The following is a 26,269-nucleotide window of genomic DNA, read 5'->3' as shown; positions in this document are numbered from 1 at the left end:
ACTTGAATGAAGACATGATTTGCCCTTTCTTATGCCAATTTAATGATGGGGTTATTTAAGATTGCATACATTTATAATATTGCATTTTATGCAAAGTAGGTCAGTAAACATCTTTTTATTATATTGATGATCTTATTTTCCCATGGGATGGTATAGAAGTAACATCCTCTTTTTGGAACAGTTTAATGTTTAAATAGAACATTATTTGTCAAAGCATATACAGAAGATCATTCAACATAGTTTAGAGGCTGACATCGTACTTGAGAAATAACAAAACCAACTAAAGAAAAACAAAAAGCAAGCTACGTAATCCTCCTCTATGCTACCACTCCTAAATAAAGTGGAAATGGTACCAGGCAGCAAACTGGAACAAAGTGAAATACAAAGGTAATCCAAAAGAGTTTATTTCTTAAGCGCTTTTCGTCTGCTACTAAAGGCAGACTTCTTCAGAGTAAACTCATCAAGTTACACACCTAATTTATACTAAAAGCATAATTAGTTAATCATTGTTAACAAAAAGTCATTACATATTTAAAGCAACAATGGCTAAAATATCTTAAGTACTAAAAATCATAACATAATTACATAAATAACACTAAAACGTCTTGCTCTAAACATCCTATTTACTACCTAAGTCATATCAAAAAACATATATATAAAATAACCATATATATAAGTAAAATATATCAAAATATATATATTACAAAAATATATATATATTACAAAAAAAAAATAATAATAATAAATACTAGTTCTTCTAAAGTCAAAAATCTAAAATCTAAAACTCACATAACAGTATTATTGAAAGTGGTCACAATTGTGCATTCCATTACATTTGATTTACATTCCATATTGTTATAATAACTTGTTGAACTATAACTTTGTCTTATATTCTAAACAGACCTTAATAAATTGATTAGGGATATTTTAATATTGTTACATATCTATCTATTTAAACTAAGTAGACTAAGTATACACCCTATAGAACATGTTTCATTGAGCCCTGGAGGGTGGTATGTTTCCAACCTAATTTGCCATCCCAGTTCCAACGCTAGCAATTTTAATGAGGCTGGGCCACCTCTACTGTCTTGTTGCACTTGATCGATACCAATGAATTTAAATTGGTGGTTTGGATTCTCCAATACATGTTTTGCTAATGCATTTGTTGACTTTTGCTTCCTGATAGCATACTGGTGTTCGTAAATTCTGTCTTTGAATTTACGTTCGGTTTTCCCTACATACAATGATGTACAATTTTGGCATATAGCTAAATATACTATCTGTTTGGAATTACATGTAAGTCTGTATTTAAGTTTGAATTCACCTTTGTTCGTTTTGAATCTATTTGATTCCATGATGAACCTACAATAATTACAATTATGGCATCTGAACATTCCTGGGGTTCTCACCAACGTAGATTTCATTTCGAACCAAGATTTAAGGTTCCTACCTCTTCTGTATGTCACTGAAGGGTTGGGTCCTAATTTGTTCGATATGTTCGAGTCTACCCAAATAGTTGCCAGTTATTCTGAATAATTTCCCACAAAGTAGTACTGTCAACTGAAAATGTAGTGATAAATCTAGGAATTTCTGACCTGTCTACTCTCCCAGGACTTACTGAACTTACCACTGTTACCATACTCTCTGTCGCTCTCATTTGAAGAAGTGGCACATAAAAATTGTTGTTCCTCTTGGTGGTGATCTCATCTATAAGTTCATTAAGTAAACTGCAGGGATAACCCCTACTAAGAAACATAGTTTTAAGTGTGTTACATTCTTCTATGAAATCTACTTCTCTACTATTAATTCTCGCTGCTCTAACAAGCTGTCCTTTAACTACTGCACGTTTTTGTGTATAAGGATGGCAGCTTGTGAAATGTAGTAGAGTGTTAGAATAAAGTGGTTTCCTATATATTTTTGAAGTGAAACAAGCCATATTCATGTCTTTAGTTAGAAGAATGTCCAAATATGCCACCTCAATGCTGCTGAACGAAGAGGTAAAAGTAAGGAAGTCAGTGGAATTATTCAGAAGTTCAATGAATTAAGTAGCATGTTGTTCATTCCCATTGAAGAGAATGAAAATATCATCCAAATACCGGGTGTAGTAGACCAATTGGTCAGAAAGTGTAGGATTGTTCAAGATGTAGAGATGTTCCCATTGTGCCATTACAAGATTGGCCACGCTAGCTCCATACGGAGAACCCATCCCTACTCCCACCTTCTGCAAATAAAAGTTGTCGCCAAACATAAAGAAGTTCCTAGGTAGTGTGAGGTCCAGTAGTTCTGCTACCAATGAAATCTCATCACTCCTAGCCTCCCTAGCTCTTAACCTGTCACAGACCCATTCAATGGCTATATCCAGGGGAATACTGGTATACAGATCTTTAACATCTATTGTCAGCAAGTTGTAGTATGCTTCAAAGTGTATTTCATTGATTTTAGATAGAAATGTCCATGAATCTTTACAGATCTGTGGCTCCATGGTGACATATTTCCTTAAGATATGGTCAACAACCTTTGCACAAGCATAGGTGGGTGATCCACGGCTATCTATAAGTGGACGCATAGGCGGGTTATTCGTATTCTTATGTATTTTTGGTATCCCGAATAAGGATGGAATTCTGGGGTAAAGCGTGGTCATATAAATGTACTGTTCTTGGTCAATCCTACATTCAATGTACATCTCTTCCAGATGGTCTTTAATTACTTGGTAGGCGGTATTGATTTCATTTCTAGAACTCAGAACATAGGCTTCAGTGTCTAATACTGATAACATACGTATGAAGTAATCATTGTTGTCAAAGATTACAACTCCTCCACCTTTATCTGGTTTACATATACGTAGGTTATTCATTTGGAGAAACCTGATATTTTCTAGTTCTTCACTGTTCCTGTGTGTTAGCTTGGTGTTACGGTTCTTTATGTGCCGCCTGATATCAAGCTCACACATTAATTCAAACATAACTAACAGTGGATGTAAGGGAGGGTTAAACGTGCTGGAAACATGTAATTTGTTGTTGTCCACTAAATAAGCTTCCCCTCCCATCATCAACCTGAAGTTAAGTTTCCGTGTGAAAAGCTTGACATCAATTAAAGCTTGAACTAAATCAAAATAGTGTTCAGGTACATAAGTTAAACCCTTAGCCATCAAATCCGCCATTTCAACTGAGATGTCAACACTAGTGAAATTGTAAACATTGAAATCACCTATTGTGTTAGTAATAATCGTGGGCCCATGGTGTGTATTTCCATAACTCAACTCAGACTCTTCTGTCTCCAATACAAATTCATGGTACCTAGGGGAATATAAAGTGTCCACTAACGGTTGTTCCTCAACGGGTAGTGATGGTTCTGGCGTTGGCGTTGTGCTTTGGGACGTGCTCCTAAAAAATTCCCCTGTTCATGATGAAAATCACGGCTATTTGTATTGTGTGATTGGTGGGTGTCTGTGTTATTTTTATTCAACAACCTTTCACTCCTACGTAGTTCATTGTGTGGCTCAGCTGTCATACTGTCATGAAAAACAGTCTGTTCCTCACTCTCATATCTATTGCTGTCGGGTGAACTGTTATGGTCATGGGATACTACATTAGCTAAGTTCGTATTAGCTCCATTCCCACGTATACTACCTTTACCCTTCCAAACCTGACTACGGTTAGGTTTAGGGTATGCAAAGCCTTCCTTGTATGCCTTGGAATCCCTTTCGAGTTTCTTAGATTTAATGGCCTGCAATTTGACCAAGTATGTGTCAATATTCTTAAATAGTTTACTGTATTCAAAACACTGACTCTCAAATCTCATGTCAGTTTTTATCCTGTCATCAAGTGTTATCGCTTCACTGTTCAGCTGTTCAATTTGCAAAGCATAATGCTTTCACATAAGTTTCAATAAGTCAAAGCCATGCCTGTCATACATATTACACAGTTCAACATGAAATTCAGAATTAGCAATTAATCCTGTAGGATATTGCTAGCGTTGGAACTGGGATGGCAAATTAGGTTGGAAACATACCACCCTCCAGGGCTCAATGAAACATGTTCTATAGGGTGTATACTTAGTCTACTTAGTTTAAATAGATAGATATGTAACAATATTAAAATATCCCTAATCAATTTATTAAGGTCTGTTTAGAATATAAGACAAAGTTATAGTTCAACAAGTTATTATAACAATATGGAATGTAAATCAAATGTAATGGAATGCACAATTGTGACCACTTTCAATAATACTGTTATGTGAGTTTTAGATTTTAGATTTTTGACTTTAGAAGGACTAGTATTTATTATTATTATTATTTTTTTTTTTTTTTGTAATATATATATTTTTTTGTAATATATATATTTTGATATATTTTACTTATATATATGGTTATTTTATATATATGTTTTTTGATATGACTTAGGTAGTAAATAGGATGTTTAGAGCAAGACGTTTTAGTGTTATTTATGTAATTATGTTATGATTTTTAGTACTTAAGATATTTTAGCCATTGTTGCTTTAAATATGTAATGACTTTTTGTTAACAATGATTAACTAATTATGCTTTTAGTATAAATTAGGTGTGTAACTTGATGAGTTTACTCTGAAGAAGTCTGCCTTTAGTAGCAGACGAAAAGCGCTTAAGAAATAAACTCTTTTGGATTACCTTTGTATTTCACTTTGTTCCAGTTTGCTGCCTGGTACCATTTCCACTTTATTTAGGAGTGGTAGCATAGAGGAGGATTACGTAGCTTGCTTTTTGTTTTTCTTTAGTTGGTTTTGTTATTTCTCAAGTACGATGTCTGAATCTACATGTGAGCAAGCTAGTGACTTTCCGAATGCAACGCCGGAACTACTAAGACCGGAGAATTCAGAAGTTAGGATGGTACCAACTTCTGATAACCAGCCAGCAATAACTATTCATTCAGATGAACGGAACAGTAAGAACTATTCATTCGACTTACTATTGAGTAAGTTAGAGGCAGTGTTAGCACGAATCGATAAGTTGGAGAAAGTACAAAGTATTTTATTACCTAACAATATAATTCCAATTAACAACACTGACTGTATTTACAACAATACCTCTAAAGTCTCTATTATGAAACCTGGGTTTGACACAGTTCCTTCACAACATCGTCCATTACAAGGAACATTTCTGGATAAAGAAAATGTGACTATGAACGTTTCGGGGAGCAAAACTGTTGATAATTCTATGTCCTACAACAGTTCAAACATGATTTTGCGAGCTGAACAGCGATCCACCAATCACAAGGCAAGCTTGGGTGCACCAGACGTCACGACTGTAGTAGAGTTAGGTAGTACTAACCAAGCAAGGCAGAGGAGAATTCCAGCCGATGACGATTTTCTACAGACAACACAGGCAACTTTTATTGTGGATAAACCGGACTCTTCACAGTTGCGTGAACCCAGTATACTGGTCGTACATCAAAGAGACATTTTTCCAACTACTGCAGAGGATTTATCTAGCGATAAAGTTCCGAATAAAGGGACTTTTGTTCAGTCCACTTTGAACACGCCAACTGGAAACATGTTAAGGGTAGCAGGAAACAATGCGTACGAACCAGCATTGGTGAGTGGTAATAAGCACACTTTAGCTAACTATTCTAAATGGATTAACAATAATCCTACGTTCAATAATGAACAAACGACTTTGAATTCACTAAATGACAATGCTGACTTAGAATTTTTAAGTAATTTGAAAGAGTTTGATAGCACATTGCTTAAAATCAAAAAACTAAAACTTGAAATCGCATATTTTAACGAATGTTTAACTAGGAAAATAGTGCCCAAAGGTTTAAGGCACTTTCAATATCCTACAGGATTAATTGCTAATTCTGAATTTCATGTTGAACTGTGTAATATGTATGACAGGCATGGCTTTGACTTATTGAAACTTATGTGTAAGCATTATGCTTTGCAAATTGAACAGCTGAACAGTGAAGCGATAACACTTGATGACAGGATAAAAACTGACATGAGATTTGAGAGTCATAGTTTTGAATACAGTAAACTATTTAAGAATATTGACACATACTTGGTCAAATTGCAGGCCATTAAATCTAAGAAACTCGAAAGGGATTCCAAGGCATACAAGGAAGGCTTTGCATACCCTAAACCTAACAGTAGTCAGGTTTGGAAGGGTAAAGGTAGTATACGTGGGAATGGAGCTAATACGAACTTAGCTAATGTAGTACCCCATGACCATAACAGTTCACCCGACAGCAATAGATACGAGAGTGAGGAACAGACTGTTTTTCATGACAGTATGACAGCTGAGCCACACAATGAACTATGTAGGAGTGAAAGGTTGTTGAATAAAAATAACACAGACACCCACCAATCACACAATACAAATAGCCGTGATTTTCATCATGAACAGGGGAATTTTTTAGGAGCACGTCCCAAAGCACAACGCCAACGCCAGAACCATCACTACCCGTTGAGGAACAACCGTTAGTGGACACTTTATATTCCCCTAGGTACCATGAATTTGTATTGGAGACAGAAGAGTCTGAGTTGAGTTATGGAAATACACACCATGGGCCCACGATTATTACTAACACAATAGGTGATTTCAATGTTTACAATTTCACTAGTGTTGACATCTCAGTTGAAATGGCGGATTTGATGGCTAAGGGTTTAACTTATGTACCTGAACACTATTTTGATTTAGTTCAAGCTTTAATTGATGTCAAGCTTTTCACACGGAAACTTAACTTCAGGTTGATGATGGGAGGGGAAGCTTATTTAGTGGACAACAACAAATTACATGTTTCCAGCACGTTTAACCCTCCCTTACATCCACTGTTAGTTATGTTTGAATTAATGTGTGAGCTTGATATCAGGCACATAAAGAACCGTAACACCAAGCTAACACACAGGAACAGTGAAGAACTAGAAAATATCAGGTTTCTCCAAATGAATAACCTACGTATATGTAAACCAGATAAAGGTGGAGGAGTTGTAATCTTTGACAACAATGATTACTTCATACGTATGTTATCAGTATTAGACACTGAAGCCTATGTTCTGAGTTCTAGAAATGAAATCAATACCGCCTACCAAGTAATTAAAGACCATCTGGAAGAGATGTACATTGAATGTAGGATTGACCAAGAACAGTACATTTATATGACCACGCTTTACCCCAGAATTCCATCCTTATTCGGGATACCAAAAATACATAAGAATACGAATAACCCGCCTATGCGTCCACTTATAGATAGCCGTGGATCACCCACCTATGCTTGTGCAAAGGTTGTTGACCATATCTTAAGGAAATATGTCACCATGGAGCCACAGATCTGTAAAGATTCATGGACATTTCTATCTAAAATCAATGAAATACACTTTGAAGCATACTACAACTTGCTGACAATAGATGTTAAAGATCTGTATACCAGTATTCCCCTGGATATAGCCATTGAATGGGTCTGTGACAGGTTAAGAGCTAGGGAGGCTAGGAGTGATGAGATTTCATTGGTAGCAGAACTACTGGACCTCACACTACCTAGGAACTTCTTTATGTTTGGCGACAACTTTTATTTGCAGAAGGTGGGAGTAGGGATGGGTTCTCCGTATGGAGCTAGCGTGGCCAATCTTGTAATGGCACAATGGGAACATCTCTACATCTTGAACAATCCTACACTTTCTGACCAATTGGTCTACTACACCCGGTATTTGGATGATATTTTCATTCTCTTCAATGGGAATGAACAACATGCTACTTCATTCATTGAACTTCTGAATAATTCCACTGACTTCCTTACTTTTACCTCTTCGTTCAGCAGCATTGAGGTGGCATATTTGGACATTCTTCTAACTAAAGACATGAATATGGCTTGTTTCACTTCAAAAATATATAGGAAACCACTTTATTCTAACACTCTACTACATTTCACAAGCTGCCATCCTTATACACAAAAACGTGCAGTAGTTAAAGGACAGCTTGTTAGAGCAGCAAGAATTAATAGTAGAGAAGTAGATTTCATAGAAGAATGTAACACACTTAAAACTATGTTTCTTAGTAGGGGTTATCCCTGCAGTTTACTTAATGAACTTATAGATGAGATCACCACCAAGAGGAACAACAATTTTTATGTGCCACTTCTTCAAATGAGAGCGACAGAGAGTATGGTAACAGTGGTAAGTTCAGTAAGTCCTGGGAGAGTAGACAGGTCAGAAATTCCTAGATTTATCACTACATTTTCAGTTGACAGTACTACTTTGTGGGAAATTATTCAGAATAACTGGCAACTATTTGGGGTAGACTCGAACATATCGAACAAATTAGGACCCAACCCTTCAGTGACATACAGAAGAGGTAGGAACCTTAAATCTTGGTTCGAAATGAAATCTACGTTGGTGAGAACCCCAGGAATGTTCAGATGCCATAATTGTAATTATTGTAGGTTCATCATGGAATCAAATAGATTCAAAACGAACAAAGGTGAATTCAAACTTAAATACAGACTTACATGTAATTCCAAACAGATAGTATATTTAGCTATATGCCAAAATTGTACATCATTGTATGTAGGGAAAACCGAACGTAAATTCAAAGACAGAATTTACGAACACCAGTATGCTATCAGGAAGCAAAAGTCAACAAATGCATTAGCAAAACATGTATTGGAGAATCCAAACCACCAATTTAAATTCATTGGTATCGATCAAGTGCAACAAGACAGTAGAGGTGGCCCAGCCTCATTAAAATTGCTAGCGTTGGAACTGGGATGGCAAATTAGGTTGGAAACATACCACCCTCCAGGGCTCAATGAAACATGTTCTATAGGGTGTATACTTAGTCTACTTAGTTTAAATAGATAGATATGTAACAATATTAAAATATCCCTAATCAATTTATTAAGGTCTGTTTAGAATATAAGACAAAGTTATAGTTCAACAAGTTATTATAACAATATGGAATGTAAATCAAATGTAATGGAATGCACAATTGTGACCACTTTCAATAATACTGTTATGTGAGTTTTAGATTTTAGATTTTTGACTTTAGAAGGACTAGTATTTATTATTATTATTTTTTTTTTGTAATATATATATTTTTTTGTAATATATATATTTTGATATATTTTACTTATATATATGGTTATTTTATATATATGTTTTTTGATATGACTTAGGTAGTAAATAGGATGTTTAGAGCAAGACGTTTTAGTGTTATTTATGTAATTATGTTATGATTTTTAGTACTTAAGATATTTTAGCCATTGTTGCTTTAAATATGTAATGACTTTTTGTTAACAATGATTAACTAATTATGCTTTTAGTATAAATTAGGTGTGTAACTTGATGAGTTTACTCTGAAGAAGTCTGCCTTTAGTAGCAGACGAAAAGCGCTTAAGAAATAAACTCTTTTGGATTACCTTTGTATTTCACTTTGTTCCAGTTTGCTGCCTGGTACCATTTCCACTTTATTTAGGAGTGGTAGCATAGAGGAGGATTACGTAGCTTGCTTTTTGTTTTTCTTTAGATAGTTTAGAGGCTCTTAAAGAACTATGGATTATTTTCATGCTAATTGTAATTACTGTGAACATCTTACTACTTTGTTTTCTTATGGTGAAATGTTAAGATCCATAAAAGCCTGTAGTAACAAATCTGATTATTCTTTAAGACTCAGTCTCTTGCTAATACACTTAGTTGATGACAGTATAGCATTTCTAGTATTCATAAGGCCTGAAAGAGTAATTTTTGACACAGCAAAATAAACTTAAAAATAGCTGATAGTAATATAAATGACAATACATTTTATAGAATAGGTAATTGTCATTATAATTTAAAGAAATGCATATATATTTTTACCAAATGTAATGCTTTGGTGGTGGTGGTAGTGTCAAAATATTTAAAAAAATGGCTGACTTTGTTGCAGAATCAGTTATTTTTTAAGTCCATCAGTAATTCTATTACTTATAATTATGGATGTAATTTGTCTGATATGTAAGCTCATAGTAGGTTCATAGTTATTATAACTATAATTAATGTGTTATTACAACTACAATAAATGCGTTGGTTTGACTTTGTCTTATATTAGTATAGGCACTACCCCTTGTTGTAGTTAGCTTTATTGTACAAATATATCATCTTTCCCATATATAAAGGGAGATAAAACTGACCCATGTGGCTCTTACACTTCTGACAGTGAGTGTTTTTTTTTTTTTTTTGCTTTAAGATTTTGTAATAGATTGAGTGAAAATTTGAGGCATATCAGTTAGTGGAAAATGAAAACCCATTTTGATGAACATTTCGTTGCTACTCATACTAAGAGTCTGTTTTATTGTAAGTGTCTTTATAACCTGCAGAAGATCACAAAGATTAGTGGAAATTACAGTAGAAAGAACGTTTTTGTATCTTAAAATGTAAAACTCTTAGAATAAATAAACCTAACAGAAAAATTTAACATATTTTAATTATCTTTTAATAAATTAACCACTTAGTTCTATTTCTGACCTTTATACCTTTCCGTCTTTTCATTTATTTCTTATTGTTTTTAATCCCTTTCTGCCACTAGGTAGCTGTATTGCCTAGCACTTTGTTAGCCCACCTACTGTTATATCTGCAGGAGCAGCTGTCTGTTAGCACATACACTATCTCAATCCTGCATCCTGTGCTCATAGCACCCTATTTTCGTGCTGTAAACACAATATAACAGTTAATACAGGAGCAGTAATTCCCTCTTTTGTGTTTCCATTGCCTAATTATTTGTGCCATTAACACATAGTAACATCTTGCACAATCTGTTCCTGCTTTAGCCCTCTAAAGTATAACTGTGCTCACCTTCCCAAGGCTATTCCTTTTACTATTTGGAATGCCAGACCCATACCTGGTCTTTCCCCTGCACTGCCTTAGGACCACTTTGAGTCCCTCTCTACCAGCATACTCCCCCATCTTACCTGATTGTTTTTTTCTTTTACTGAATCTTCTTATGCTCCCAGCCAGGTAAACCCGCTCTGTTCACCCTCGCTATGCTCGGGCTCACTCCGCTCCCTTACCCTAGCCCCATTCCCATCCACCCCCCACACACCTTAGGTTTATACTCTAAACTCCTCCTACATCACACATTAACCAATCAACAAACTAACACACTCTTTTCCCCTCCCCTCCAGCTAGCCACTCCCCCCACACTTTACACCACACCATCTCCTACACCCTGCCTCAACCAATCTACCTTTTTCCTACATATTCAACCTACTACTTCAGATCTCCCTACCTAAACAAAAATAATACCTCTACTATCATTCACTAACTTTTACCCTACAATTCCTCAATATGTCCCCTCACTATCTCACCATCCCCTTCTCCTCCTACTAGCCTGGTCTACCTCATACCACATATCACTTCATTACTTAACACTACAACCCACTCTCTCCTACAATCATTACTCAAACAATAACCTTCAGACACCACTAATCTCCCCCCACTTATTTCCACTCCTACCCTTCAACCTCTTTATCGTAAAATTCTAGCCTAATGCATCTCTCTCCACCTATCTCAAGACTAGAACTCCCTGGACTGTAAACTTAGACTCCATCTTGCTTACATTCCTTAACACTCTACTGTTGGATGGTGACATCCATCCCAATCCAGGACCAACCACCTCTACCTCTTTCACACAGTGTCATTCCACATCTCCCCCTCAGTCTTTTTCCCAGTCCCCCTCTCCCACACCTAAATCCCTAGCCATCTTCTCCCTAAATATCCAAAGCATTGTTAACAAAACAACCGAACTGCACTCTTGGATCCAACTTTACTCCCCTCATATCTTAACGCTATCTGAAACCTGGTTAAAACCTCACATCTCTAACTCACAAATCCTACACATCTGGCTACAACATCTACCGTGTAGACAGAGCTAATAAACGAGGTGGAGGTGTTGCCACACTATACTCCAACTAACTTACTACCTCTCCACTCTCAATCCCCTTACTCAGCTTTGCTCCTTCAGAAATCCTTATCATAGACTGCCATCTTAACTCCCATAAAAAAATTGCTATTGTCTCCATCTGTATGCCCCTGGTGGCAACATTCTTATTCTTGAAAACTTTTTCTCCTGGCTCTCCCATAATGTTACCTATGAAACCATTGTACTTGGAGATGTAAAACATTGATTGGGCTATACGTTCCTCCTCTTCTCCTACTCATAGCCTCAATCTATATGGCTTCCACCAACTCATATTCCTCCCCTACCAGAACCAACAAAACATCTACCTCTGGATCTATTATAGACTGGATCCTAACATCCAACCCATGTATCTACCATAACCCTGGCACATTTCCCAACTCTCTCAGTAACCACTCTCCAACCTATGTCCATAGGTACTCTAAACAATAACCCAAAGAACACTTCTGCAAAGTATGCAATCTGACCCACTTCAACCCAGGTAAGTTTAACTCCACACTGTCCAACATCAACTGGACCTTCCTCTATAACCTCCCTCTAAATGATGCCATAACTGCCTTCAACAAAATATTTCTAGATATACTAAACACCATGGTCCCATCTAGAAAAATCAGAGTAAAATCAAACTGTGCCCCATGGCTTACCAAGCAAACTCACTCTATTATGCATCAGAGGGACACTGCATGGAAAAAATGGTTCAAAAATAAAACCCCTTCCCTACTCCAACAGAACAAAGAACTCAGAAACAAGTGTAAGAAATTAATTATTAATGATAAAAAATCATTTTTCATTTCCAACCACTGCAGCCCTCATACCAACCCCAAGAAATTCTGGTCCATGATTAACTCAATCCTCAACCCCAGTACCCCACCCACCCCAAAACCCTTCCCCCTCAATACTGCAATTGAAACTGCTACCCTACTAAACAATTACTTCATAGAAACAATCCAAAACCTAACCCACCATACTCCCAAAGCTTCTTCTCTTCTTTCATCCCTCACCCCTTCTTCCTCTGATACATTTTCCTTACAAACCGCTTCCACCACATTTATCAAGTCACAGTTAAATAAACTCAAACCTTGCTCTCCCTCTGTAGACAGTTTACCCCCGTTCCTTAAAATTGCTTCACATTCTATTGCCTACCCAGTCTCTGTTCTCATTAATCATTCCATTGCCAAGTCTGTCATCCTCAACTTATGGAAATCCTTTTATACAATTCCTTTCCATAAAGGAGATAACTCCACTGATTCCTCAAATTATTGTCCCATTGTTATACTATTCCCACTCTCCAAAATACTCAAAAAAAGTGTTCATTCTCAGCTACTCAAACACTTACTTGACAACAATCTATTAACTCCCACCCAACATGGCTTCAGATCTCATCACAGCACATCTACTGCTCTACTCTCATTCACGCAAACTGCAGAAGAAGCCTGTAACAACAACCTTTTTCTTTCTTGTCTATTCCTTGACCTCTCTGAGGTTTTTGATATGGTCTGCCACTCTAAACTCTTAACTAACCTTTCTTACCCTCACCTCTCTACCTCTTCTATAGACTGGCTCACTAGTAATTTATCTAATAAACTACAATCTATATGCTGGCAAACTGTCACCTCCCCATTTCTGCCAGTCTACACTGGTGTTCCTCAAGGCTGCATTTTGGGTCCCCTCCTGTTCAATATCTTCCCTAATAACTTAAACTCTGCTGCTAAGCTCTCAACACTCTTACAATATGCTGATGATTCCACACTTACTGCCACTGCCCACAGTATCCCTGAGCTTCTTTCTCTTACCCAAACCTCTTTCTCTTCCATTGAAATTTGGCTCACTGATAATCAACTAATATTGAATCCCAAAAAACCTAAACTTCTACTTTTTCTTCCTAAAACATTAACTCAGCATAAATCCTCCTTCGCCATTACCTCCCTTAACAATAGCATCATCAGACCAGAACCACATACTAAATTACTAGGTGTCACCATAGATGATGAACTAAAATTCGATGTACAGATCAATCAATGCATAAAGAAAACCCACCAAAAACTTGCCCTTCTGTACCGTGATCGTAAATTTCTTCCTCTCTCCTCCAAACCTTCCCTAGCCAAATCTCTCCTTTTACCTTCTCTTCTGTATGCTGTTCCTGTCCTTACTAACCTCCAGTCTTCTCTTCTCAGCAAACTAGAGAAAGCCTACAACAAAATAGCTAAGTATACCTCCAATCTCCCATATAAATCCCACCACTGTCTTGCCCTTAAGTCTTTGCAATGGCCTGAATTCCCCATACAACTGCTCCTCCCTCAACTGCATATAACACATACTGTTTTTTATAACCCTACTGCCTGTCCCTCTATCTCTAATACTGTAGCACTATACAACACCTGTCAGCTTCATACATCTGACAAACATCTTCTGGACATCTACAAACCCAAGAAATATATAGGGAAGTCACTGTGGAAATACTCAATAGTCCACTTCTGGAACTCCCTCCCACATAATATAAGAAATATCTCTCATCTCTCCCAGTTCAAACATGAACTTAAACACTATCTACTAAACACCTGGTTCATCCCCTGTCAAGACACAACTTGATTCTAGCTACCCCCTTCCTAAATCTACTCTCCTCTCTCACATCTTTCTCTATCCTCAATTTCATACAAACTCTACTCTCTTCTCACATATCATTCTCTTTCCTCATTTCCAGCCCCCCTCCATATTGCTCATACTAAAAATTACCAACACCCCACTTCCTCTAAATACAACCTTACATCCAGACTAACTCACTGCTACTGTATATTGCAGACTGAATCCTGTAAAAAACTGTTAATTTGATTATTTCATTTTACTGTATAATTCTCTTGCTATATGTCATCTCTGATAAAAATGTTTGTATTAAATGACCGTAATTGTAACTGGAGCTTTTCTCCTCAGGTCTCCACTGAAAACATGCCTTTGTCTCAGCTGGACCAACCCGGTTAACAAATGGCAATAAATAAATAAATATTTAATGTCTTGTTTTCATTGTTTTCTTTATCTCGTACGTAATCGTTATTGCTTTTATGTTTGTCACTTTTTTAAAGGATACATTGGTAGAGGAACTAGCTGTGTTTTAAATAATGATATGGCTGCTTTCTTCGTCATCTTTATTTTTTATTATTCTTTTTTAATACTTCATTAAAATTATAATGTTTCACCTTCCTGTAAAAGTTCTATGATTTACTACAGTTGTGCTAAATATACTTTTATTTGTTTTATAGAGCAGGCCTCTGTATCATAGCAACTGTTTTGGGGATAGGAATCTGGAAAAAAATGGAAACTGTCTGAAGTATTTGTAAATAAAATGTCTTTACAGTACTTTGTCTTTGGTGGGATTTCAAGACTAAATCATTGATAGTGTCTTTAATGATCAAACTTATGTTAGGATTTTAGTTTTCCCCATTATGCATCTATAGTTGTGGTTAGTGAACGGATCTTTTAAGGCTTTTTTTTCCATTGAGTATTCTTCTTTCAGATAATTTGCTGTACTGTATATAAGGCATTGATAAATAGCATAACATTAACTACACACTTAATACTTTTCCTGCTAGTTAATCACAAAATTAATAAGATTAGCAATTATTTAAGGAAGCTATTTTGTTAAGGTTTGGGAACAGTCGTTCATTTACACCTTGCTTTAATATTCCTCTTATGCTCCATTTAAGTGCATTAGTAACTTATCTCTTAAGGCCATATTTCATCTCTCAGCAACCCAAAATGTATGGCCTTGCACATCAAGCAACTTTCCCCCATGCATGAATTCTGTTTGTAACTTTGTGCTTGAATCAGCCAGTAAATGTTTGTTTGTATACCATAGCTTCTCTCATCCTCCTCCACCGTATGTACATCAATAGGTTCGGTCCCTTGTTCCTCTCTGCATTTACACATACACCTGAAAACTTGTGTTCCAGAAGAAAGTCCTTCCTTATCAATGCAACAGTCTTACAACTTACACCCATTCAATTGAATGTGACTACCTATTTGAAGAGCAACCATCCACTCTGGCAGACCAGTATACCACTCTGAAATTAAGAATTTTAGATTGTTAACTCTGTAAGAATCTTCACCAGAAAAATAAAACAATAGCACAATTCAGCCCAGACAAAATATATTTAGTTTCTTATGAAAGGGTTGTGGACAGATGTTCTTCCACCTAATGATTGTGTGTTCCACACTACATACTCATTCACCTTTCTGCAACCATCTGTTTGTGCTGAGAGTCGTTGCATAGTTATGTAGCAGTTTATTTAAGGGCATAATATCTGTTATCCTAAATCAATTCCAGAGAAGGATTACTTTTTATCAGAAATTCAAACAAATCTGCTTAAGACGCAGCATCATTTTTTTGGCTCACCGCTCTGCATTGGCTGCCACTGGCTATTCTTTTGATTACTTAGGTCAAGAGATTTGCATTTAGGCTCCAAAAGGTCTACCCAACCCTGCAAATTAAACTAGTTAGGATAGCATGGAATCTAGTGCAGAATCATATTCATGCCATGAGTGTGTCTTTTTTTTTTTTTTAATGCCCTTCCACTCTCCCTCTATATTTACTCATAATATCTATGAGTATACATGTAATGGAGTTGAGCTGGCATATCATCCCACCACTGTGGCAAATTGGCCAAAGCTCCATCAAGGACCACTCCCGCCAGATATTCACAGTCCCCACCAGGGATTGACCATGAAGTGCTCATACATGCATGCCTTCCCCACCTAGGATTGGCATGTCCATCCTTCTTTGCCAGCACTTCAGTCACATGATCCATAAAGATTAACATCAGTTATGCTTTTTTTTCTTTTATTATTTATATTTAGCATTTGTTTCTTTAATCTGATATTATTCAGTAAAAAGGCTTTGCCTAAGACAAAGGCCTCAGTCTGTAAGCTGCAGTGCATAAGGCAGAAACAATGGTTGGCAATTTTGGATTAGCTGCGCAAGGCCACAGCTACATGGAAGTCTAGGGCTAATCACTCAGTGTACATCAATGAAATACTTTTATTTTAAACATTTTCTTATGTTCAAAAATAAATCATTCTAGTTATGTGCTGAACATAACAATCTCTACCAAAATGTATATTAATTTTAACTTTTAATTAAGAATAGTGTTAAGTGCCATTTGAGCATTTCTCTAGGTATACTCATGGTGCCCACATTCGCAGATATGCAACATAGGCTAGAAATTTGGGAAGTAGGGTTCCATTTGGTTGGAAATAACGTTATGTATTAATTTATTTACATTGCATTGAGTTGTATTATTTTCCAATCTATCAGACCTTCTGACTTCTCTCATGGGTGCCGTAGAAATGCTATTCTCTACATGCTCTGGATTTTCATCTTCACCTTCTCTTTCACATGTATCGCATCCTGAAAATGCCACACCACTTTCAAAATCAGCTTGGTCACGCTCAAACTTTATAAGCTTTCTCTTCTTTAAAACTTTGCTATCCTTTATTAATTTGTTTTGAAACAAACTAAATTTAGAGTTAAAGTTGTCAGCAGTTGTGTCTTCTGTAAGCTTACAGAAGATCTTAGTGATGTTGTCATTAAGTTCAAACATCTTTTGCCTATAAAAATCAATCAGCAGGGCCATACAAGCCATACCAGTCTTTTGATTAAAATCAATCCATTTCGCCAATAATAAACCCAATCTCTGGGCTTTCATCTGAAGATCCAACAGCTTAGTATTGCTATTGTAAACTGAAATGTAACTTTGCAGAATATAATGATTTCCAGAAGCTCTCTCTTCTGTTTTTTTCCCTTTCATGTATACTAATTTTTGCAATGGTTAACATTTGTGCTTTTGTCATGTCTTGTATTATATTGTACTGTAGTACAGCAGATATATTAACTGCGGCCTTTACTGGAAAGGTTCTGTTATGGATGCATAGATAACTAAACAACTACCTACATAAATTCATTGGGACAGCAAGGAACAGTCAACAGTGGTTGGGATGGTCATGGACTTGCAGAGTAGAAGAGGAGCAGTGGCCTCTGGCATGAGCTTATTATTTTTTTCTTAATCATAGCAGGCAAACAGATGTGGTGAGTGAACACCATTGTATGAGTATTTTACTGTGGCTGGCCAGCAATCATGTGCTTCTGTGAAATGAAGCTACAATGTATAATGCATCTTAAGTATGTATTTTTTTTTTTATTTCAGGTGCCCCTCTGAAGTGTACATAGTGTCTTTCAAGGGCTTAACAAGTTTCTACTTTAATCATTTGCACCACTAAGTTAGACTGGATATTTGTTTTCATTTTTATATTAAACACATAATAAAAGTATTTCATTGTGCTTTACAATGCACATAGCATTAAGATTCAACTATTATATAGTGCTGCATCTGTAAATTAGTGCCTTTCCTATACAAAGAAAGTAATTTTCAGGCTCCAAAATTGATGCCTCAAAAGATTAGCTCAAAGCACTTTTACAAAATAATAACCATTCTTCAGAAATCTACTTCCCTGCTCAGTCTCATCTGTCATTACTTAATCTCATAGTATTCTAGACACACATTATTTATTTATTGTTAGAAACATGTTTTGCATCATCTGTGAATGAAACTAACTTACCCTCTTTTACCTGCTTGGTTTAAACAGTCTGCTTTGCAGGATTAGTGTGCAATTCTGCAAACCATGTCTTCTTTCTCCACTGTGGCTACTGTTTATTTGCATGAAACAAACTTGAAATACATTACTGTGTCCATAATTATTGATATTTATTTTTACTACACTCCAAGATCTGAAGTATGCACAGCCTACAATGAGGCTAAAATTGACAGTATTGTGCCTGTTTGTTGATAAATGTGAATGCTTTTATTTTTAACCTAATCAAAGTATGTATTATGTAGTATCATGGTAGATTAATATACCCCTTCTTTTTTCTGTTTTATATCAGCTTATAAGGGCTATGCTCCTTTTAGATTATACTTTCATAAGAAATAATGAATTAAGGTTGTTACTGTCACCTGAAACAGTTAACTGCAAAACAGACTTGATTGCTACAAATACCAGTTATAAAATTCCAAAGTTCCACATAATTAACAGACAGAAATTCAATGCAGTGGCCATTTTACAATGTTCGAATATGCTTTAAATTGACATCCAAAATATTGGTTCAATACAGTGATTGACTTTTACAATTTTAGAACAATGATCAGAGAGTTTGTAGAAATTTGGCATATTAGGGCCTAAATACATTTAAGTAATAAACAATGACATTAGAATAAAACAAGTTATCTGTTCAGTGTGTCAACTTTGTGAGAAACAAAGTTGACAAAGATTACAATGCAGCTGGATTTCAACAATGAAATATCTGAGAAAAGCAGAATCCACAAAGTGGCTATATCTGCTGTGTGGTGGTTGGTTGTGGATGAAAGTAACTTTTACTCTTGCTGTTTGCTCATTTAGGTAGTCATTATTCTGGCTAATCAAATGTCAGGACGTGTGAACATTTGAAAAAAATAGTTTGGAATATACTCTGTAGCAGATTTTTGTGAAACACATTTAAAATATATTACTGTGCCTAACTATTATTCCTACTATTATTATTTATCACAATTGGATAGCTGAACTGTTCACTGTCAAATATATAGCTCTAACTGAAGCATATAGTGTTTGCCTGAGGATAAAATTTACAGACCAGCAGGCATCAAGTTAAATGGTCATTAGGCTAGTATGTAGAAATAAAGAGCATCTGTGAAAAACAAGTTGTAATACATTAGTTTGACATTTTAACAGAATCAAACATCTGATATGTAAAAAAATAAAGTTGCTGTAGCTGACGGGTATGAACACTGGTGGATTACAAAGCCATGACATTGACTCATTTTTGATGATTGAAATGTTGCATAGTAACTTTGTTATGAAACAAAATATACTAACCAAAGATAAGTTTATAAGCAGAAGTGGATGTGTTCAGTTTGAGACGCCATCAAGGAATACTGTGTCGAAAATATTTGGATCAAAAACCCATTCTCCCATCCATAGATCTAATTTAAAAAAAAAATCTTGACTTTTTAAATTAACTGGGAGCTTATTCTGGAATACAGCTAGTGTAACAGTAATATAAGTATATTTAAGTTTACTTCAAGAAAATGCAGTGTTTTAAATCTTAATTTTTTTGTGCTTAAATGTTTTATCAGATTGAAAACTATCAATATTGCAAAGTAACTTCAGCTAAATATTCTGTAATGCATGAACTGCAAGTATGAAATTACAGTTTATCTTTCTAAAATGAATAGAAAATATGTTTAGCCCTTGATGTTGCTTCATACAATTGAAGTCTCTAACTTCATAAATTCTTTTGGTAATTTTTATCGATATATTCTAATATCATTAAGATACTTCAAGTTATACAGACAAAAAAATCCATTGTACTCTAGTATAGGTTGAATAGATTTTTTACATATAGAGACTAGACAGTATTCATTATGAGTAGTAAAGTTTCTCAACATAAAACACATTATCTTCAAGATTTCTTCATAACAGCTTCCATGCCTTATTAAAAGATAATTTGGAAGAATAATACTCTCAATGTCTTTATAATTGTTAACTTGAATGTAGATAAATTCAGAGATTGACTGATACATGTTTTACCAAAATACATTTACTTTGAATAAATTGTACTCTAGTATTATGAGCCCAATTTCCAATTTTTGTCAGATTTAAATTAATGGCATCAAAGGCATACTGACTGTTAGACAAAAAAAAAATCTTAAAATCATCAGCATACTTTGAGAGCAAACAGTGGTTATCCAAAGGAATCATACTAAACAATGTGCTGAACATTATTGGATATAGTACTGAACTTTGAGGTACTCCACAGCATACATCCATTAGGTATAATACAGTTACCCAAATAATCATCTGTTGCTTCCTGCCAGATAACCAGTTTGAAATCCAGCTAATTTCATAAAAATTTCATGTATAGTCTTACAAAACTCTCAATCACTAAATGAGATAACAAGTCAAAAGCCTTTGTTAAATCCATGTAATTCCAAAACTCAAGCCATGATCTGGTGTCCTAGTGACATCATTGTAAAAACCTGCCAAGTTAGTTAAGGTGGAACACCCGTGAGTAAAATCTTGCTGATAGATCCCAAGTTTGTTAAGATTCAATTCACTATATAACAAGTTTATAGGAAAGTACTAGGCTAGCTGCCTATGTAGGCCAGTTTCCCCTTCTATGCTCAAAATAGCCTATTCCATTTGGTTAGAGATTGGCCTTACCCATCCCATGGCCTATAAGTATATATCACCCCTAATGAGAATAACTGGGATAATAGTTGTCTATGGCATCTTTCAAAGCATTTTTCTAATATCGATGTCAGGCTAACTGGCCTATAGTTTTGTACATCTAATCTTTTGCCCTTCTTATATATAAGTATAACATCATAGTTTCCAAGAAGAAGAGATTGTACCTAAGAACAAATATCTATTAAACAATGGTTCCAATATGTCCATCAAGTTGACAGTTATTATAGCCAGAATTTTATCTGAGTTCATGACTACTGACTTGTTAATCTTTTTCAGTGCTTTATGCAGAGTAGTATTATTATTTGAAGAACAAATCCAGAAGCACAATAGCAAAATGAACAACCAGATAAAGTGTACTAGAGTTTATTGCGACAAAAAAATGCAAATAGAATGGTATGAAATGTAAAGGGAAGGGAGCAAGTGAGAGAGAAACATTAAGAGAAAGGGAGGAAAGGATAGAGAGCGGGAGGAATGGAGAAAAAAAAGCCATACTGTTCTTATACATACAATATGTACAAGTGAAATCAGATTATTTAAGCAATAACCCATGCCTGCATGTGGGTAATGCTGGGTTTAGCCATGGTTGGTGTGGTTTGGTCATGAGGCCGAAGCCCAAGTGGCCAAAGACAACCGTGGGTAAATCCAGCATTACCCACACTCAGACGTGAGTTATTGCTATTATACAATGGCATTATTTAAGAAAAAAAATACTTACTTTTCTTAAATAATGGCATTGCATAATGCCTCCATGCTTGCCCTTCCGCAGCCGTCTGGTTTTCTGCGGTAGCTCTGATGTACTGCGCATGCGTATGCTTAAGCAGTACATCAGAGCTGTGGGTGGAAGCAATGGAGAAAGCAAGATCTCTGTTGCTTTTTACAAAGTGTCTCGCTATGTTAAAGGAGTTTAACATAGCGAGACAGCTTTAAAAAAAGCAACGCAGAATCTCTGTTGCCTTTTTTAAAGATGTCTCACTATGTTAAACCCATTTAACATAGTGAGACAGCTTTAAAAAAGCAACGAGAAAGGAAGTACTTTTTTAAAGCTGTCTCGCTATGTTAAACTCCTTTAACATAGTGAGACAGTTTCTAAAAAGCAACGGAATTCTTGCATTCTCCGTTGCTGTAAAACAAAAAAAACAAAAACAAAAAAAAAAAAAAAAGGCATACTAATGGAAAAAGACCGGACCTTTTTCCATTAGTATAAGTCTTTGATTTCCAACGTGCACGCTGACCAATCAGCATGCACATTTTGGAATATTAATGGGGGGTCGTTGTATAATAAGAGTTAGTGTATGGAATTGATGTGGTTATTTTAATATACAAAACACCTTAATAATATGCAGCAGCAATACAATCACTGACAGAGAATATTATTTTGCAGAATAACAGATGTCAGTTTACCTTCACATTTTGACATATCCTACATGACATGACATGAAAACAGGAAGGTGGATAATACAATTATTGGATAAATAATATGAATCTGTACTGAGGAGGGATCTGTAGTGGTAGAGTTATCATGGGATTGAATGATGGCATCAGGGTCACTAAAATGGGGCCTACAACTTCAACATATCTTCATAACGACAGAAGCAGTATTGTGTCATCAGCATAATAATGGGGCATCTCTCTTTCCCTCTCCCCCTCTCTCCCAAGATGCCCTAAAGCTAGTATATCCTGAAGTATAAAGTAGTACTATGTGGTACTCCACAGTTAATGGTATAAGAGAAAGAGGTGTAAATACTTGAAAAAAAACAACTTTCTAAGTACATACAGAGAAGAAGCAAACTATCTAAGATTGTAGAGAATATGCCAAAGTAGATATATAGGTGCTTGATCAAAATTCCATGCTGAATGGTATCAGGTGTAGCTTTGAGATTCCAGAGGGCCACATATACAGTGCAATAGTACTTATCAAGCCATGATGAAATCATTAACTCAGACAAGAGTAATCTTTGTATCATGGTGAGTGCAAAATCCAGCTAGTAAAGGACCCATGAGCCCATAGACTGGAAAGTAAAATCAGTATAAACAACTTTCCCAATAACCATTCCCAGAACTGGAATATTAGGGGTGGATGATAGGGTAGTAGCTTTCAAAAATGTTATGAAGAAGAATAGTTTCTTGATGATTTGGGGGACAAAGTTCTCCTTTACAGCCAAAGTGAAACCCCAGTCCTCAGTGTGGAACCCGAAACATGAAATATCTTTGGACCAAGGACATCACAGTCGACTTGGACCTTAATACAACCATTCACCTTAAGTTTGACATTTTTTCCTAAATAACTTCTATATTTTTTATCTCAGATATCTTAATTTCTTAACAAATTACTACTGTATTTCCTCTCTGCTTAGCTTACCATGCTGTGCATTACCCATCTATCTTTCAATTCATTCATCTAAACAGAGTAAGAAATAAAGCAAACACCACTTCTAGAGAACTAAACCTGCACTATCTCATCAACAATATCTGATGAAATGACAGATACCTAACCAAACATATATCCCATCTCTGTAACGGACTACCCTTAACTATCAAAATAAGTACTTCTCATCTAAAGCAGCTTCTACAGTGTCATACATTTTCTCCCACCTAAGACCACACATACAAGTGTGACAAGGCCTCTGTTTCATATTAATTGCTAAAACATACCTTCTAAAATCTGACATTCTCCACCCTTCTCATATCCTACCATCTCATAATCGTATTTTGTTACTCTAAAATATATTTCTCTAACACATTAAAGGTTTGTGTTCCGTGACACAACTCTAAGTCTTAAGTGAATACAATACCAGCAGAAGGACTGTAATTCACATCATTCTGATCCTGGACTCTAAAGAATTTTCCCTTTGTGATCATTTGTCCAACATTTTCCTTACTCTTCACTTTATATTTTTTTATGTAAATTACCTCCCTTTCCTTCTCATCCATTGGATACCTCAACAATCCCTAATACATATACCCTGTTTAGAATCTGACGAACAGATACCCTTCTCATTCTTATCTCCTTTTTTTTCTACATAATTTTCAGTAACTTTTTTTGGATGAAACATGGGGCCAGTCTCATTCTTCCTTTGTATAAACAACCTTAATACTCACTGTAGTTATAACTCCAACAGTAGCCATTAGCAAAGAATGTCATACTACTGGTCTTAGACTTCTCTCCCAAATCGCCCCCCCCCCCAAAAAAAAAAAAAAAAAAACTTTTCCATGCCATCAAGTATTCTATAACCAGCAAGAACAAAACAAGGGGCAGTGGATACCCAGGCAATTCTCCATTTTCAAGCTAACTCATTCTGAGTTGATTCCATATATTGTAGTGGGACATCTGTACAATGCTAAGACTACTTTAAGGAAATGTCTTCTCTCTGGTATTTCCTCCATCGCAAAGAGAAAACATGTCTAACTTAGAGTGTTAAAGGTTTTTAGATATAATTTAAGACCTGGTCTTACCTGCTTGATTCTTAGACCAAATGTCAATGTTTAGCAATAGTCTGCAGTGATCTACAGATGACATATATTTAATGGATCTATATTAAAATAGTCAGCTGGAGAAATAGTCAAAAGGCACAACATTATCAGCAGCAGCAGCAGCCCCCCTTTTTCCCATTTTTTTTCTACATGTGGTTAGGGTAGCATGTTAATTGTCACCAACTCTTTTGATTCAGTGCCACACTCCTGCCTTCTTCAACACTCATGCCTGACTGTCGCAGATCTTCTTTCACATAATCCACCCATCTCTTTGCTGGACATCCTCACTTCATCTTACCTTCTTCCTATCTGTCTCAGATCTTCCTCACCAGATTGTCTTCTGCTTTTCTGCACGTGTCCAAACCACCATAATCTGCTCTCTTTGATATTTTCTGCAATTGGTGCTACTTTGGGTTCTGTTCTTATGTCCTGATTTCTTCATCTGTCCCAAATTGTGCATCCTACCACCCTTCTGAGGCACTTAATTTCCATCACCTCTAGCTTCTTCAACTGTTCTGCCTTTATTGCCCACGTTTCTGTACCATACAGTAGTACTTGTTGCACCACTGTCTTGTACACCTTACTTTTCAGCTTCTTTGGCATTCTTCTGTCATAGAATAGATCTGACACTCTATGCCAGTTGGCTGCAGCCCTTCTGATTCTACCTTTGACCTCTTCATTCAGACTTCCCTTCTCCTCAACCACCTCTCCCAGATATTTGAAGCTGGTTACTTGTTCCACTATCTTCCCTTCTATCTCTGTTCTCAGCTTCTTCTGATTTCCCCAATTTGATGCCATTACCACCATCTTATCTGTGCTTAATATCATCCCATGTGTCTTCAGTTTTGAATTCCATTCTCCTATCCTTTGCTAAAGTTCTATCTCAGAGTCTGCCTGTAATGCCACAATGTCTGCATACAGCAACTTTGTTGATCTGTCTCCTCCGTTTGCTAATGTAGCCCAAACCCAGTATGAACAGCAGTGGGCTCATAGCTAAACCCTGGTGTACACCCACTCCCACTGGGAACCCCTCTGTGAGGCCGAACACTGTTTGTACTTGAGTCACTGGGTTCTTGTACATAGTCTGCACTAATTCTACCAATGTTTGTGGGACTTCAAACCACCACAGTACTGCCCAGATAGGCTTTATTGGGACTTTTTCATATGCTTTCTCCAAGTCTAGGAATGCCCAGTTGGATTCTCTCCTCATCTGTAGCTTTCTCTCAAGTATCTGTTTCACTGCAAACATCAGGTCAATTGTGCTGCATCCTGATCTGAATCCGAGCTGCTCATCTCCTATCTTGCATTCTACTGCTCTACATATCCATTTCACCCTCTTCAGAACTTTCATGCAATGTAATTGGAGTTTGATGCCTCTGTACTGCCCACAGTTGTGGATGTCTGCTTTGTTCTTGTACACTGGCATAGGTATGCTTATTCTCCAGTCTAGTGCTGCCTGTTAGCTCAGCCTGTAAGGAAAACAGTTAGTATACCAGTCAAAAGGCACAGCATTGAACAGGAAACATTGAAACTCCAGAATATCAACAAACAAACATACTTATAAAGCATATTTTTTGCAGGCAGCAAGTC

This window comes from Protopterus annectens, chromosome 16.part0, assembly GCF_019279795.1.
Source record: "Protopterus annectens isolate FY-2018-M chromosome 16.part0, PAN1.0, whole genome shotgun sequence".
Classification (NCBI taxonomy): Eukaryota; Metazoa; Chordata; order Ceratodontiformes; family Protopteridae; genus Protopterus; species Protopterus annectens.
The sequence above is the reverse complement of the archived record's forward strand: the minus strand, read 5'-3'. Positions refer to the sequence as shown.